General features: G+C 25.3%; 1 long non-coding RNA gene across 1 annotated transcript; it reads left to right on the top strand.

Moving 5' to 3' along the window:
- Positions 1-9,746: 9,746 nt before the first annotated feature.
- Positions 9,747-11,662, top strand: LOC103850225. The gene is made up of 2 exons (XR_629653.3): positions 9,747-10,950; positions 11,208-11,662. It is a non-coding gene; the product is annotated as an uncharacterized LOC103850225 (long non-coding RNA).
- The last annotated feature ends 4,382 nt before the right edge of the window (positions 11,663-16,044 follow it).

Below are 16,044 nucleotides of genomic sequence, written 5' to 3'. Positions count from 1 at the left end.
CATAATATAATAGACTTCTAATTTTTCTTAATAACATAAACCCATTATTATTTTTAATATACTGTTACCCATGTTTCAAATAATTTTTTTTACTGTTATTCATGTTTCTAAAGAGTTCTTAAATGTAATTTTACTTTAATAAGATAGATATTGATATCTAAATTATATTTGAATTTCGTATATTGCAGTTAGATATTATGGGTTCAATCCTAAAATGTTGATCATGCAATGTATATTAATTGCAGCATTAGTCGTTATCTAAATTTTAGGAAGTTATTGAATTTGTTCATATACGGAAATTAAAATTTATATGAGTAATCAAATGTACGTTAGAGAATTTATTTTCAATTGTTTGATTATATCTATGTAGTATATTGTTTACATGTTTGATTGTCAAAACATATTTGGCACGGAATTATTGTTTACATATTTGCAAGATTTTTGGATGATTGGTTAATATTTTATTTTATTTTCAAAAATTTCTTGTACGTAAAAAAAGAATGATTTCTTTAACCGAATGATTTATATAAATAAAGACCAAAACATGACCAGTTGTCTACCTTCTAAAAGTTCATTATACAGAAAAAATGTATTTGTAATATATCAATATCATAAGTTATATATTGTGTCTCGGTTTCAAGTTGTAAGAATCATTATCAAAAGTGAAATTGTCTAATGATTATACGATATATGCATGTAGACTATTACGTGAAAATATGTTTTGGTACAGATAATTATTGTTAATAATAAGTAATGGGCTTCAACGATATCTAGTTGTGAAAGCTTTGCCCGAGATTTAATTTTTAAATGTTAAGAGATAATGGCATTTGATGGTAATTAGTGAGAAAAGTTAGGATTAAATATTAATTGTATGTGGAAGCCCCCTTAGTCCAGTGGTTTGATTAAGGGTTCATTAATACTTCTACACCAAGAGGTCTAGGGTTCAAACCCCAGAAAACGCAAATTATGCAGATCATGGAGAAAAATGGTTACAAGAGGTCTTCAGCATGGTGCAAGGGCGTATCATCGAACATGGATCTCATAGGGCGGCTCGGAGCGATGCAGTCAGACGTGCATTCTCATATGATGGTAGAATTGTCGGCTGTAAAATCGTCTATGTAATATTTCTCATCGTTATAATAGCATAATTAATCAGACGTTAAAAAAAAATATTAATTGTACTTCAGTTAGTTTAGATAATTAGAGTGATTAATTGTAGGACCAAAAAAAATGTAACCAAATGGTCCAAACAACTTTCATAGGTAGATTTATTAAAACTCCTTCCCTTTTAATAGTATTGATAATATACAAAATAGTCAACTCTTATACAAATAAAAGAGTTTTTTGTCGTCATTCAAATGAAAGAGTTATTTTATAATTTTTAAATCTAACGTTTAAACAAAATACGTAACTATTATATAATTTATTTTCATTAACTATTATATAAACTTAAATCACAAGCTAATATTCAGAAAATAAATGCAAACATATTAATTGTGAATTGTATTTTAATTGTAAACTAGATAATGACCCGCGACACAACACAGATTTTATCTTAAATCAATTAAACAAATTGTATAAATTAGTTGAATGTTTCTTAATTAATTGGATCTTGTTTATTGTTAAGAGATATTTTATCTGTATAATATTTATTTGCTTAATTCACATTATTATATTTTTTGTGTAATTTATCTTGCTAATAATTTGGTTCATATTATAATTGGTTTGAACTTCTTGTTTATAATTAGAGTTAAGCATTTATCTCCAAATAATATATATTTTGAACATTCTTATAACCATTTTTCATATTATATTTATTATAAAATGCTTTTATTTTCAATATATCTTCATATAATAATATATGTATAAGATATTTTAATTTATTTTTTAGTTATTTCAACTCTATTCGTTATGATTTTTTAATAAAATCTCTGTAATTTATTTGATTAATTGTATGATATATTTTGATAAATTTGTATCATAAAATTTATTTGATGTCAATTTATTCCATTTCATTTATATAAAATATTTAATTTAATATAAATTTTATTTAAATTTAAATGAATGTAATTTTCATGGAAATTTAAATAAAATAATCCTTATTTTAATTAATATTTTATTGATTGAAATTAGTTTTAATATCTAAACCTGTAAACTTAACTTAAACTTATTAATCAATTAGCTGATTTATAAAATAATTTTAAAGAAAATTAATAAATTATTAAAAATGAAACCTAATGTTTTATATTGTTTCGACACAAGTTTAATCATTTTGTTGTTTGGAAACATATATAGTAATATAATATGGGAGAGGTTCATACTTACCATTTTTATGGTACCATTATTCATTTTTACCCCCATTAAAGAGATATTTTCGAAAATATTTTCTTCATTAATGAAAAAGACTCTTATATGTTTGTTATATATATATATATATATTAAAAACAATTATTTAAATAAAAAATTAAACAATATAATTAAAAAATTTCTTTATTTTTTTTTTATAAATTTTCTTTTTGAAAATCGAAAAGTATGTTTGAAACTATTTTTTTAATAAATTTTGGTATTTATTTTTATATTTATTAGATCATAAATTTGACATTCCAAAAACTATACCCCACTCCGTAATTTTAAGCTCTAAGTCTAGATTAGTTAATCATAGAGCTAGAAGTATAAATGTCTTTTACCTTTCATTAAAAGTAAAGGTAAAAGTGGTTAATGTAAACATGCAAAGTTGTACTATGAATGTGGTATTTGTGATAATTTTCTTATATTTATTGTAAAATTTAGTTATTATCAATATTTATTCAGATAATAATATATGTATAATATATTATTTAATTTAATTTTTAGTTATTTCAACTCTTTTTGTTATGATTTTTAATAATGGGAAATTGGGTTGGATAACTACAAAATAAAGCATAATTCAATATCTAACCAAAAAAAAAAGTACATCCATTACTTCTATAATATATACTATATTACCCCTTGTATCCGGTTAATGAAATATTAAAATACATTCTTCTTCTTCAATTACCAACCACCACCGCTCTTCTTCCATCACCACCATACATCGTCTCTGACTCTCTGCTTCATATATCGTTTTATGCTACGTTTCTGCTTCTAAACTTTATAGACCACGACGGTGTTATGGTCGATACGCCTTCGATTCTCTTCTTCACATCATCGATTTATGTTTAGATCAGTTGAAATACTATATGATATTTCGTTTATTGCTATTCTATTTTAATAATATTTCATACTATATACTATTTGCATATTTTGATATTTGGGTTAGGGTTTATATTTACCCTTTAAGATTTAGTGATTAGTATTTTGGGTTTAGTTTATGAAAAGGGTTGATGTTAGGATAAACATTATCTGATGCCCCACTATTTGATAATTTCATTGTTTCTTCCATATCCATTTAGTTTTCATTCCATTTAGTTTTCATTCCATTTAGTTTGTTCCATACCATTTTGTAATCTATGCTGTAAAAGGCCATTACTTCGTCTCCATCTACGACAAATTTTTTCTTTTGCCACAACGACGACTACCACGGCATAACAACAGTATCTACTGCTACAAAAAAGTCATTGTTTCTTCCATATCTATGACCGTAACTTCCTCTTCCTCTGTAACTACTACCATGGTCACCACCACCGTAAACACTATCATCGCCGATGCCATAACCACCATCACTGTAACAACTCTTTTTATTTTATTTTTTTCATTTAAGTGATACATGATCTTTATGTGTTATCGCCGTCTACCGTCTACTGTCTTAGAAAAAGGAAAAAAATCGGAAGAAAGAGAAGAAAATGATAAGAGAACTAATTATGTCAACATCAATGTCATATTCTTAATTTTGCTCTCAAAATTGGCTAGTACACAAATTAACCCTTTAATAAATATATGTAATTTATTTGATTATTTGTATGATATATTTTGATATATTTTACTATAAAAACTATTTGATGTTAATTTACTTCATTTCATTTTATTTATATGAAACATTTTATTTAATATAAAATTTTATTTAAATTTAGCATATGCTTCCAACCTTGTAAAAGTTATATAAAATTACGGTCAATAATGTCAAGTATCTTCAGCAGCTCAGTTTGTTAAAGCTTGAGAGCTGAAGCTATATATTATTGATCTTTTTATTTTTTTACAGGTCCACAAATTATTTTTTGCTTTCGGTCTAAATTGTTTTAGACATTTTCAGGGCTGGGTCTGCATAGACAGTAGTATAATATTGTTTTCAGTTCGCTAAAATAGGCATGGATCACACCTTTGTTGGTCATCTACCATTGATTAGATCCAATGGACAGAAATTAATCAACAAAAGTATGTTCTTATGTAATTTTATCTTTATATATCCATACAGTATTTCTATATTTTTTTATTGGAGACATTAGATGATGATAACCATGTTACCACTTTCGGTATTTACACTTTACGGGACACGATTCAATGTTTTTGTACGTGTTTACACAAAATGTCATTTAAATTATATATAATACAAATTCGTTTTTCTCTTTTCTACTTTCTATAAAGATAAAAAAAATTAATTAACAGTCACAACAGAAACATTTTTATTTCCTGTATACATATTTTAAGTTTATGCTATTAATTCTTTTTTAAACGCCATCCTATGTAACAACTTTTTCGGTAAGGTTTTGTGATATATATAGGTATATATATGTTTTGACAAAAGCATATATTGGTATATATTTTGTCAAAGAACATATATAACATATGTTTTGACAAAATACGTAGCCACGTAGGTATTTGTGAGGAAGGTTATTACAATATTAGAAAAAAATTAGTAGCTATCTTTTTTTGGTTAAATATAAAATATCGAGTTTAAACCAATAATCTCACCTATCTATACTATACTAAAAGGGGATATAAGCCATGGAGAGGGTGTCCACATAAAATAGAAAAATCAACCAATCAGAGAACCCGAAATTGCCATGTCATCTCATTTTTTTTTCGTAAAAAATAAAAAAACAATGCGAAGGTGAGAATCGAACCCGGGTTAGTATGATATATATATAGGACAGTTACCACTAAGCCATTGAAACTTTCTTGGACACATATACAAGAACCACTAAGTATATAATCACAAACTCTTATGTACATTTACAATAATATGAATTCAACTTTCAAGACTCCGATACTTTATTTTGTAAAAAAAAATAAGTAAGTGACTAAGCTAATATATTCTTAGAAAGTGTGAGAACGTTGACAAGTATGAAAAAGCATAGATTTTTGTTTTCGTGACAAAGTTAAAATTTTTGTAAAAGTAAGTTTAACATATAAATTTTCGTGACAAATATGAAAAAACATAAATTTTTGTAAAATTTTGACAAAACAACTCATAACATACTTCTCTAATGTCTTAATAAAATATTATTTAAGGGTGCAATAATTAAATATATTAATTCAATAAATTTTGTAATTTATAGACAAAACAATAACACAACAAATTTTGAAACATTTGTTTAACCTATCGATTTTTTTTCATGAGAATCCAACTAAACAAGATAAAAAAATAATTAGATTTACAAATATTTAATTACCATTTTATTCAATTTTGATTAATTTCAAATTATCATAATGTATCTTTTTGAAGTTACAAATATGAAAAAGCATAGATTTTTGTACAATTTGACAAAACAACTCAAAACATATTTTTCTAATGTCTTAATAAAATATTATTTAAGGATGCAATAATTAAATATATTAATTCAATAAATTTTATAATTTATAGACAAAACAATACCACAACAAATTTTGAAACATTTGTGTAACCAATCGATTTTTTTTCATGAGAATCCAACTAAACAATTAGATTTACAAATATTTAATTACCATTTTCTTCAATTTTGATTCATTTTAAATTGTAATAATGTATCTTTTTGAAGTTACAAAAAAATAATGTTCTTTCTTTATTACACTAAAATTATATATAGATTCTATATACACAAAATAAATATAATATAACAACATAAATTTACTTTCCCCGATTCATATGAAAACTTTTTAAGTTATCCACCAAAGCAAATTAATTAAATCAATGAAATTGTTAAAATACAGCAAATTAATATATAATTTTATTTTAAATTAAATTATTTAAAAAGTGTATTTTTGTTAAAACAAAATAATAAATAAGTAAAACTGATTTGATGGTAATTTTTATGATATATATATATATATATATATATATATATATATATCAATTCTGTGAAAGAAATAGAAGCTTAATATGGAAAAAAATCTTAAATACAAAAACCTCTAAAAATTAACAAAAAAACTAATAAATTAAACTATGATATCACTTAAAAGCTTCTTAGACCATATTAATAAAATATTTAAGCGATAATTAGACAAATTTGATTTTTTTTCCAGCAAAAAGTTTATTATTAATTAGCATCAGTTATTTCAAGATGTTTAAGAAATGGTGGACAAAAAAATAGGATGGACATTAATGATATATGAACTATGAATAGTACTTTGTGAAGCAGACTTAGATAACATATATGCACATACATTTTCAGTCCTTTTTGATGCCTAAATTCAATTTCTTCAGAGTAATTATTCCACAAATAGATCGTATGAGATATTGTTTTGATATGTAGATTTGTTTTTTCAATGTTAAGAAGATTTATAACTGTAAAAATGTCTCATTCGTATATGATATGTCTATAACTGAGTCCCCAACATGAGACAAGTTTGTTTAAAAAGTAAATAATTTTATTTTTCTTATATTATATAATGAATATATATTATTTACTGATAATAAAAATATAGTTATTCATCTATCACAAATATCTATGCAAATATGTGAATCAAGTACAACAATCAAACAACATAATGATTTCCACAAAGAAAATTTAAAAAATATATTTATGTTATGTAGTCATATTTTATATTTTTTAAATAATATAATACAATATTATACATTATTTTTTAGAATTGAGAAATACATATAATATCTTATCCGCGCGTAGCGCGGTTAAAAAATCTAGTACATTTTAATAGGTGTAAATCAGGCCTTTTCATATGTAGACTTGAAAAATATGGATGTAAGGTTCAACTTCTTTTAAAAGACCGAAGTCGCCAAAGACCCAAGTCACTGAACCAGCAAATTAATTTAGTAGATATATAAGGCTAAGTGAACTTTTTTTTTCATTTTGATAGTTATTGTTCGATTGAAGTGTATAGTGTGTCATACATCTGCTTAGCAACAAAAGATTTTATATTTGCTTAATTTTCAGTTTTATTCAAGATAATCAGGTTAAGAATGATTATTTTCTGAAAATAAATTAAACTTTAACCTTAACTAATACAAAAAACTTTAAGTAAACTTTAAATGTTTACAAAGCTGCATGTTCTAGACAAACAACTACTCAATTTGGAACATCAAAGTACAAATTTAAATACTAAAATATTTCTATAATTAAGATAAAGATGGATCTTAGCAAGTTGGTCATCACATAATGATACTTTATGTCATCGATTTTCTCTTTTTCTCTTTGCATAATAATATACATAAATATTATATGCATCGATATATATATTGCTTGGTGTACGTATTTATACATGAGCCTAATAATGGAGAAAAGGCTATGAAAGAAAGCCTATGGTGACACAGATTTTGTAGGTGCTTATCTTGAATCTTCGAACTCCATAAGAAGCAATGCAAGTACACATTTAAATCTTCTACAAGACTATTTTGGTCAAATTATTTTTATTCTTTGATTATTAAGTTTCCATCTACAAGATCTATAGATTTGATAATTTTGCTGTTAAATATTTATGCTTCTTCTCAACATGAGCTATCTCGAGAAGTAACAGCTTCAGTACTTCTTTCTCAAGTAAGCAGAGGATGTGTATTTGAAAAATCAAATTCTTCATGATTTTCATACTTCACACAAGCTTTCACAAAGCATATTTTCGTCTTCGCGGACATAGAAGCAACAGGTAGAATATCTACGTGTACTAATAGGTTCATTGTAGACAAAATTAAGATTCCTATTTTTATTCAATTGAAAAACTATATTCTTATGTACTTTTTTTTGGTCAAAATATTCTTAAGTACTTATAATATCAAAAAGTAAGTTTATACAATAAAAAGCCAGTTTACCGGGAACAAGGCCCGGCCGCTCGAGTGTAAAGCAGACAATTATTATGAACACAAAAAAGCAAATTTCGAAATATTAATTGATAAACAGAAAAGAAGAAATTTTTTATATAATGCAGCATAAGGAGTATTCATTTGGTTATTTTAAATCACTTGATGCTTCTTTTGTCCTCTCAATTGGTACAAAATTTTCATTACACCAAGTATATTTTAAATTTTGGTATGCGCTATATAAAATGAATTCTTTGTACAAACAAATCAATTCATTGATAATAACATAAACATTCACTTCTTAAAGAAAAGATCTAATAAACAAAATTCACTTCTTAACTTCGTAAACATTCAAAAGTAGTAAACTAGTTTTACTGGTTTGTGTCAGCGTTAAAAAAGCTGATATACATTTGTGAAGATATATCGATCTGTTCGATCGTTTTAAATTCGATTGGTAGTAAACAAAAAAAAAAGTTCTTGTGTTTCATATGTTAGACGTCTCACTTCTTATATATTAAAACAGAAGTAATGACTTCTTTTCATGTGTGATTTTTTTAGTTTGGACTATTCCTAGAAAATATCATATTTTACATAAGTTTATTATTATATCTTTTAATATCTTTATCATTTTATTTGAAATACAAATGAATATATTTAAAATGTTCTAACAAAATCTTTTTAAAATCTTCTTAGAATATTATTAAATTTACTTTCAAAATTAGTTAGTTTTAATTTAAATTATCATATAATATAATTAGAAATTGAAACTGACTATAGTTTTTGTTTATAAACGAAAATTTAAATAAAATGAAATTAATTAATTTCACAAATACATTTACTAATAATTTTTAAAGATTTTGTTAGAAATAAATATTTATTTTTATTTTAATTTTTTCAAATTTAGTTTTCTAATAAAATAAAAATCATGATTTTTTGATGAGTGATATTTTTATTTGGACCATCATTTAAATTTTATATTAAATGTATATCACTAATGCTAATATACATAATATTTTTAACTACTTTAATCATAATATCTTTTTAATTTTTTTTTAAATAAGAAGTAAAATTCTAACAAATCTCTTGAAAAAGATTATAATTAGATCTTAATTGTCATAAATTGAATACAAATATTTTCAACTAATTTTGTAATTAGTAATGAAATGGTACTAAAAGAACAAAATTATATCCTATTTTATCAATTTTATAATAATATCTATCATTTTAAAATAAAAATGTTATATTGAAAAAAATATGATAAAATTATTTTAAATTGATAAGTTAACATATTTTATTTGCATAAATATAAAATATTTATGCTAAAAATATAATATGTTGGTAGAACGGGTAATATTAGTAAACTATATAATACATGTATAAAAATTTAACTTATCTTAAACTTTTTAATATACAGTAATTTATTATAAAAAATTAATAAACATTAAAAAATACTAAAAAGTCTAGCGATTTGAATTACGGATCATGATTATAATAAATTAAATACAAAATTGTTTTCATATATGCTGTTCATGCATTAAAAAATTTAGTTTAGTAATCAAATGCAAATTCAATAAGACAAATATATAATAAGCAACATATATATGTGATGATTTTAATTCACAGCATGAAAACAATAAAATTATTATATTTAGCATAATTATACAAACATTTAAATATGTGAGTAACATTAAAAATATATAATAATTATATATAACAAATATCTATATATATAAATGTGAAAATATATACCCGCACGGTTGTGCGGGTGGAAATCTAGTTTAAATGAATTAAACTATTAGTTGTCAATTGATTTTAGTTTATAAATCCATAAATTTAGCACTATACACTAAACTCACTGATATGATCGAATTGATAAACTATGTATGAAATTAAAAAAAAGATATAAGTGAACAAAAATTGTCCCCAACATCTTTATAAATGAAAAAAATTCAAACGAAAACGTGGAAAATTATTAACCGCCCACTTATTAAATAAAATAAAATACACAAAACATTGTCGGATTCGCCGGTTTATGTTACCTTATTTTGCTATATAAAGCCATTAATCCTTCATTCTCTTCATGCATCTCTTCTTTTCTCATCTCTCTTCTATTGTTTCTTTTGTCACATAAACTATTTCTTATATATGGTGCCTCAAAGCAATCTAATAGTCATCTAGGGTTTAGTTTGAAGATTTAAGTTGGCTCTAGCCTACATAGAGGAAGATCCTTGCATCAAGAATGAAAACATGGGCTATCGAAATATATATTTTGGTTTTATGCTATATAGTATTCAAATTCTTTACATATGCTTAATTAGATATTTCCATATGCTTATATATACGTATATAGTTATAGAGAAATTAATGGGCTTAGGGATGATGGGTTGGTGGAGGAAGAGAGCTTTCTTTGGTCCACTCATGGAGTAATATGTGAGATTTAATTGACTCTCGACTCATCCATCCACATACCAAATGAAAGAATATGTTCCCATATGGTAAATGAATGAATGATTCTAGAGACAAATTGAATCTTTACTTCTCTATGCTTGGACTGAAGGGAGCTCCTTTCCTTTGTTTTCCAATATTTCTACATCTCATTATATTTACAAGCACTGAATTTATGTGTGCGAGTCAAGATCAAGTTCAACATTGATATGAGTTTTATGGGGTTGTTTTGCAGATTCAGTCGTGACCTCCCTGAACATCTTCGAGCCAAATCTATGAAGATTTAATCCTTTTCGTTGCAATGAGTTGGTATCTACTGAAAGAGTTTCACTACTAGAAGCAATAACAGTATTCAAGATAAGGTTTTACTTGTTCATTCATCAAATATATTTGTTTCTTTCTATTTCGTGTAAATTATTATCTATTGCGCTCAATTGAAGTTGACTTGCAAATAGTTTATAAGCCATCACAAGTAACTATGCAATTTCTAGTTCAGAGATATTGATCCATAATATCAGATAGTAAGAAACTAAGAAAATGATACGAAATATTCAGAAAGATATATTATCTATTTACTTGTAAAAAAATATATCTCTTTACTTAGTGTTTAAATAATTAGGGTTTTGACAATATACCCTAAGATGGGCTGTAAAGTATCAAGAAAGAGATAGAAAAAGATCCCAAGTGTTCAACGACAACATCACCTCGGGTCTTGATCTCTCTCCCTGCAACAAGTTCCTAGATATGTCTTCTTCATGGTAGGAAAAATGCCATTTAATGACTGAAATACCCTCAGTTACGGCATTCTTTAAGGGGGCAAGATCGTACATTAAGATCGACAAATGACCGGTGTCATCATCATATGCATTACAATTTAACTTGAGTCATTCTTGGGTTCATCTAGGTTCACCAAAGAGGTTCACCAACCAATAGGATTTCATTAATTCAAATTCGATATCTTTTAAAAAAGAAAACAAAATATTCTCAAATTATATTATGTTTTTAAAATAAAAAAGTAAAAAAAAATAATAGTTACAATAAAAAGAATTAAAAAAATATATATATTTTAATGTTCTCAACAAAACACTAAATCCTAAATCCTAATCCCTAAATCCTAAACCCTAAACCCTTGGGTAAACCCTAAACCCTTGGGTAAACCCTAAACCCTTGGATAAATCCTAAACTCTAAATAAAAAACACTAAAACCTTAAACCCTAAACGCTTGAATGTTTTAGTGTATAGTGATTTTGATTTAGAGTTTAGGATTTATCCTAGAGTTTAGGATTTATCCTAGAGTTTAGAGTTTATCCAAGGATTTAGGATTTAGGATTAAGAGTTTAGGGATTAGAATTTAGGGTTTAGGGTTTAATGTTATGCTGAAGACGTAAAATATTCTTTTTTGTAATTATTACTATTTTTTTTTTACCTTTTAATTTTAATAACATAATATAATTTGACAATATTTGTTTTCTTTTTTAAAAGATATCGAATATAAAATAAAACAATCCTATTGGTTGGTGAATCTAGAGGTTCACCCTAGGGGTGGACCTAAGAATAAGTCATTTAACTTCGTGTATTTTTTCCATAGCAATTAACAAGTTTTTAGTTATTTTGTGAAAATAATATTTCTCAAATATTGGGGGTTATTGTGTGTATATCCTATAAATAGAAAATAAAAATGATCATTTAATCTGATATAATCCATGGAGCATGACTAAAATATATGCTTACATTTTTGTAAAGATGCCACATGTCCACCGAATACCAAAAAGCTTTAATGTATTCTTAGGTAGAACAAGATAACATTTTTATAAGAAGTGTAAAACTTATGCTACTTTAAAGTATACGGTTGTATGCCAAATATAGGTGACAGTCTTTACCCAATCCTGTTTATCATATCTCTCATATTGCTGTATAATGTATAAGTATGTAATTTCTTTCATATTGCTGTATAATGTATAAGTATGTAATTTCTTAATTTTGTAATCGCTGTTCTATGAGAACACATTTATATGCTATGAAACTTACCTAATGGTTTGTTTTTAGTAAACGAAGGTGTTTACATGTATTATGTTGAGGTTTCAATGTGACAACGTCCAAATCTGACAGCTAAATAATCTTGTTTACATATGTACTCATTTTGATCTAAACGTGAAAATCTATTTGTGTGATATTCAATTAAGGTTCATATTTTAAACTAAAATTTTCCGAGTTCCAACAGAAGAAAAATAAATTTTCCCATAATAAAATGAAATCATTCATAGGCTATTTACGTCTTAACATTTCTTTAAGATATATATACATGGTTATGGATTCACGCTTAACATTACTTATAGTTGTAGATCCATAGAAGATTGTTAGTATTTGAATCCCATATCATTTCCAGAAAACCATGTTAAATTATATTGGCATATGCAAATACACGATTTAGTGGCTCATTTTCAATGCAAGTGTTAATGTTTTCTACTACCAATTTATTATTACTTGAACCGGGAATTTATAAATATATATTTTCATCTTTCTTTGCAGTACATCAAATTAATAAATACATGCATGAAACGTTAAATCTAAAATAAAAATAAATATCATTGATTATCAATAATGAAAAAAATACTGCTGAACACATCAATAACAAAATTTCTGATCACCATTTTATTCATTTTATTTGAATGATAATAGTAACAAAAGTATTATTCAGTTTTATGTACTATTAAAAGTTACATAAGAAGTTTAACTATATTAAAAAAAATATTATCAGATTTATCTGGGGTTTTTCATGTTAACAAATGTCAGATTGGATTCATTGCAAGTTTGGGTTTTTATTGAGTTTTATCGGGTTTTGAAATAACAAATCTAATATATTAAAAGAGGAGTACAAAATTAGACCACCCCTTAGATTTACCACTTATTTACAATGACATACCATTGAGATATTATTGAATCTATATTTAAATATATTTGTCTTTTTCTAATTTAAATTATAGATTTTCTTAATCGAATCTTAACCAAAATAGATTTTCTAATATATTTCATAATATAATTTTTTATTAACGTATTAATTATGTTCTGATATTTATTAGTAATAAATAATAAAATAAAAACCACATATCATAATCACTTTATATAATGTATAAATAAATATAAAATAATCTATTCATAAATTATTAGTATAATGTTTATGAAGCACCGTGATATAATAAACAATTAAAATAATAAAAATAATTATTTAAAGTACTAAATATAATTTTTTTGTTTTAAATTTTAATTAGTTAATACATTTTAATTTACAAATATATATTATAACATCAAAATGTTTTTAAAGTGAAAACAAATATTCAGACGGTCACATGTCAAACTATAGGAATAAACAATAACGTAACGGGACAAAAAATTTAAACAAAATTATTTTAATAAAAATTATAATTCCAAATTTTAAAAATTTATTTTTAAGGGTGATAAAATTTTGGAATTAAAAATATTATGACTCAACCCTATACTACTGTTTTAATATGAATAATTGAAATTTATATCATAATATTTTATTAAAATTAATTTTTTTATAACTGCATAGTTTACTTTTCAATCTAAATTTATGAATAAAATGTGCAACTTTATTTTGTGATATACATTTTTTTTGTGAAAAATAATTTAAAATATATATTACAAAACTTTATGGAGTAAGAGAAATTATTTGCAAAAATAGTAAAAGAAGTGAAGGAAGAAAAAAACCATATATGTTGACTATAACATTATTTTTTTCAAAAACACATAAATGTTTGAAAATATGGTTAATGTTAAAAATATTTGCCACTAACAATGTATAAAAAATCTTTAATGTACATAAAAAAAAATAAAAGTAAACACCCGTGCGGTTGCACGGATCAAGATCTAGTTTTAATTAAATTCAAGTTAAATTATATATGGGTGATCAGCTTTTGGATGGACATGGAAACGCTGATTCTGATTGTTTAGATTTCAGAGAGCACTTGAATGATCTTTACGCTTCGTGTTAGTCTTTCTCGTTTCCAAATAAATCTCGACTAATGAAGTCATTAGTATGGCATTATGTTATATTTTTACTTCCTATATTTATATTTACTGCACCGCTGCAAAAAATATCCTTTAAAATTAAACTTTTATTCCTTTCGTTTCTAAAATTAAGATTTTCTAGAGTTTATTTTTGTTCCATAAAAATAGATTTTATATATTTTAAGGTACTTTGTATATTTTTGAAGAACATTAATTGTGAATATTTGAACTGATTAAATCTTATTGGTGGATATTTATTGGAACGTATGTTGAAAATAAATTGCAAACTAAATTGTAAACATTTATTATATTATTAATAAACGTGAAAATTCTAGAAAATCTTATTTTTGGAAACGGATGGAGTATATTTCAGTGATCTAAAATGTCATTTTTATTTTATCATTGACCCAATGTGTTGGGCTTTCAGTAAAGACCGACAATTGGATAGGACCGCTCGGTCTTTATCGGTTAGGTCGATGTGGTGGCCGGAAATGGTGGTAAACCATACTCTTCACGGTCACTTGACCAAAAGTTTAAGTGGTATATTGGGGAATCCTATAGTCATTAAGATTATTTATAATGTTAATACAATTAGGAATATATTAGTTCAGATAAACATGTGTGTTAGGCTAAGGACAATGTTAGCTGTCTTTGATATGTATATATATTGTTGTGCTTTCTTCTAATTATGAACAAGTTAACCGTTTACAAATTTATTTAGACTTGACATGGTATCAAAGCAATAAAATTATGCAACCTAGAATCGTTTTTCGAAGTTTGGACATCAATTTGTTGTCTTTGTTTTTGTATCTGAAGAACAATGGTTGACTGTGTTAATTCTTCTGAAAGTAAAAGTGGAACAGCTCAGGTTGAACAAAGTGAGAATAGCACAGCAACTCCGTACTCCTTATATGCATCAGACAATCATGGTGCCTTCATCACATCTGTAATGTTCACAGGTGAGAATTATAAGGAATCGCCAACAAAATTAATTAGTGCACTCCGAACCAAAGCTAAACTTGGATTTATCAATGGAACCATACCAAAGCTCTCTATTGATGATCCAAATCTTGCAATTTGGTCTTCTGTCAACTCTATGATCGTCGATGGAATTCAATCATCTATTGAAGCACGTGTTTGATCTACAGTCATGTTTATCTCTGATTCCCACAAGTTGTGGGAAATATGAAAAACGTTTCTCGGTGTGAAACAAAATTCGTATTCACCATCTCAAGGACCGCTACTGGCTCTCTAAATATATTTTTCGGTTTTATGCTATATGCAGTATAATCTGCAAATTCTTTACATATGCTTAATTAGATATGTCCATATGCTTTATATATACATATATAGTTATAGAGAAAATAATAGGCTTAGGGATGATGGGTTGGTGAAGGTGCGAGCTTTCTTTGGTACAGTCATGGATG

The sequence above is a fragment of the Brassica rapa genome, chromosome A07, assembly GCF_000309985.2.
Source record: "Brassica rapa cultivar Chiifu-401-42 chromosome A07, CAAS_Brap_v3.01, whole genome shotgun sequence".
Lineage (NCBI taxonomy): Eukaryota > Viridiplantae > Streptophyta > Magnoliopsida > Brassicales > Brassicaceae > Brassica > Brassica rapa.
Note: the sequence above shows the minus strand (reverse complement) of the source record. Positions and strands in the feature narration are given on the sequence as shown.